The sequence below is a fragment of the Oratosquilla oratoria genome, chromosome 3 (genome assembly GCF_046742065.1).
Source record: "Oratosquilla oratoria isolate Oo_2021 chromosome 3, ASM4674206v1, whole genome shotgun sequence".
Lineage (NCBI taxonomy): Eukaryota > Metazoa > Arthropoda > Malacostraca > Stomatopoda > Squillidae > Oratosquilla > Oratosquilla oratoria.
Window position 1 is genome coordinate 55,962,783 of NC_134779.1, and position 3,731 is coordinate 55,966,513.

Here is a 3,731-nt window from a genome sequence, read left to right on the forward strand (position 1 = left end):
TTTGTATATATATGTATATATACATACATATATATATATATATATATATATATATATATATATATTGAAATATGTATGACAGAATGAGTGGGAAGGGTGATGAGGTAAACGAAAAAAAAAAAAAAACGTAGGAGTTTTATTACTAACGTTTCGTCCTTACAGGACTTCCTCAGAGTATACACTAAGAAAATACAGCTTATATACATCACTTTCTTACCCCTTTCCTCCCTTGTCTCCGTCCTTCCTTGGTTCCGCTTCACCTCGAACAGAGTCGCTGCTCAACTTTAATAGTTTAATAAATCCTTCTCTATGATTATTGCACGGTTTTGAAGCGATGTACGCTGCTTCGATTATTTTTCTTTCTTGCTTTCTTGGCCCTTTTTGGAGTGCCTCTATATTTTCCCAGTCAGGAAGATGGCCAAAATTGTCTATATGAACCACTAGAGAATTTGATGTCCGATGGTCTTTTACGTCATTCTTGTATTCATATATATTTTTATCTATTTATATATTTATTTATTTATTTATTTTTATTCCTCTGCCAGTTTCCCCAAAATAACTGACAGGACAGCTTTTACAAGGAATTCTATATATCAGGCTGTCCTCAGCACCCACATGGTACTCATTTTTGTTTTTGTTTTTAATTATATTATATATTCTGGGGACAGCCGGGGTTTTTTGTTCGTCCCCAATTCCAAAGACGCAGATGAAATCGGACAGTTGTTCACCAAGGCAGGATTAAGATGGGGATTACACGATCTAACGGCTCGTCGAACGCGGCTCGACAGACACGTGATGCGTGAACGTGTGGACGAGGTATTTGGTTGTCGAACACGTTGGTTAAACCCCAAATACCCCGTTCACACGTTCACACATCACTTTAAACACGTGTCTGTCGAACCGTTCGAGTTGCATATGGCACAGGGACCAAAATATATAACATAATTAAAAACAAAAACTCTTAATCCTGCCTTGGTGAACTGTCCGATTTCATCTATTACTTATTTGTATGCCTATTTAATTATTCATTATTCTTATTTCATTTTTTATTTATTCATTTATTATTTTTTACGATCCACGGGCTGCGCCCGTCACGGTTTCGCCGGGGGTGGGGGGTGGGGTGGGGTGGGGGTGGTTTTTCGGCTTCGCCTTTAGCGGTATCCGGCCGTAGCCCTAGATGCTTTAGCTCAACGCGCCTTCTCACACCATTACTACCATCATCGTCACCATCATCATCACCATCATCACCATCATCATCACCATCATCATCACCAATGCAACGTTTTCAGATTTCGATTATGTCTACAAACTATTTTCGTATACTATGATTTTTCATTTTATTTATTCCTTTATCGTTTATCATTTATCTATTTATTCATTTATTTATTTTTACAGCTCGCGACAGTGCCCGAGAGAATGGTCCTGATGTGGTTCCTCGTCTGTGGCGTCCTCCTGCTGGGGACGATGTTGGAGCCAGCTGCAGGAGCTGACGCCAGCACCCTGTGCCAAGGAGATGAAGGTGAGCAGGTGGGGTGGGTGGGGGGGTGGGGGGTATTCACCAACTCAACAAGGTCACCAAAGGTCATATTCTAGACCCCTTCCATGCCTGGTGGTGTTTTTGTCCCTATTGGGGTTGTCGCCAGAGTGTTGTAATCATCTCAGCAAAAAAAAAAAAAAAAAAATAGTATAAGGGTTTTCAGGAGCCTGATTGCCACTGGGCTATTGCGTCGGTATTTATAGCTAAATAAAATAATAAATAAATAAATAAACGGTAGTGAAGGAATCCACCGGGAGCCTGGTCAGGTCATTGAGATTTTTTTTTCCAGAACTTCCAAACTTTGCTGGAGTGATGCTCTTGTCCAGGGTCTCTGCTACGGCCCTGAGGAACATGGGCTGCGCCTCTACAAAGTCAAGTCACTCCTCTCCGTTGGCCAAGTCCTCGAAAGAGGAGGAGGGGGAGGATGCCGCCCTCCAGGTCCTCTCCTCGCTCGTGACTCACACGCTGAGTCACCTCTCGACGATCATCGTCGTTCACGACGACTCTCCTCCGAGTCGCCGACTCTTAGGCGACTTCCTTCGACTCGGATGGCCCAACTTGTCCCTTATCCTGCTGACCTTCCAGGGAGTCACGGGGCGTCCGGCTTCGAATGACACCCGGGCTGGATTCGACCCCGCGCATTCCGGAAGCGAAGAAGCGCCCGCTGACTGGAACAGTCTCTACGCTGACGAAGACGACGGCGAGGAAGAAGACTCCAAGACGCGTCGGGGTTCTGCTTCGTTCCTGTCCACGAGAGAGTTCTCGACCCTGCAGACGGGTGTCGTCATCATCGTCAACGGGCATGAAAGGCTTCGGGAGCTCCTGTCGCCTTCTTCGCCCGAAGACTGGAACCCGAACAGCGTCGTCCTCCTGAACCTGAACGGACGAGAGAACGTGGTGTACGTATGGCGCTTTACTTGTCCGCTCCAATCCTGGAAATAAATGTACATATACATAGACTGAATATCCCACTATCGTAGAAAAGAAATTTGTTTGAAAATACGTATATTTCAATCGCTAACTTTGAGTTGGACCAAGGGCATGGTTCATTAAATTTCACGCTACAAAGTCCTCTGTGAGGGGCACCGTGCTATACTCCTGATAGGGGGGCAGTTCGCGACGTTCAACCGAATCATCAATATATAATTAATTTATTAATTTAGTTATTTGTTTATCTATTTACCTGGGCAGTGCATGGAGCTCAGCGATGCCCCGGGCACCTCACAGCGTCCTCCTCCAGCCTTCTGTGACGTCACGAGGGCGACCCACCTTCCGCGCCGTTGTCCACCTGCCCTTCGCTCCTCCGCACGCCCAATTTGCAGTCCAGGTATGTTTTGTTTATATTTAATTATTTATTCATTATTTATTTGTATCTATTTGTATATGTATTCGTTCATCCAATGATCAATTAGTCATATTTTTATATTAACTTGTTTGTTCATTGTCTATTTATAGTTAATCTAATGAATTGATTAATCAACTTGTTTTTTGGTCCTGAATATTTTGACGATTTAAGATATTCGCTTTCTCGCCGACATTTGTGAAATTCTGTGAAATATCAAGGGTTACTACGGTCACAGAATAAAAAAATAAGAAGAAGAAACACTGAACTCGACAATACTTGAGCCTAAGGTACCAATGACAGGAACTGGATGTGGTACCCCCTCAGCTTCATCAGGAAGTGCAGCCCTGAGGGGCGGACGCTCGGTCTCCAGACTGATTCCAAGATCTCTATTAACTTCAAAAGTATTTCTTACATTTTTTTTATACATGGATGCAACACGGAGATAACAGTCCAAAGTAACTTCCCAGGGATGTAGGTCCGAGGATCGTTGCCAGCCATAGTGGGGCTGCGGGTTTTTCACACTCAGTGAAACACGAGGCAACAGTTCATTGGTTGATTGATAATTGAGGAAAACCACTGATCCCAGGTCTTCTTCTTCCTCCTCCTCGTCTTCCTCCTCCTCCTCTTCGTCCTTCTCTTCCTCCTCGTTCTTCTCCTCTTCCTTCTCCTTGTCCTCCTCCTCTTCTTCCTCCTTTTCCTCCTCCTCTCCTCCTCTTCCTCCTCCTCCTCCTCTTCCTCCTCCTCTCCTCCTCTTCCTCCTCTCCTCCTCTTCCTCCTCCTCCTCCTCTTCCTCCCCCTCTTCCTCCTCTTCTCCTCCTCCTCTCCTCCTTTTCCTCTTCCTCCTTCTCC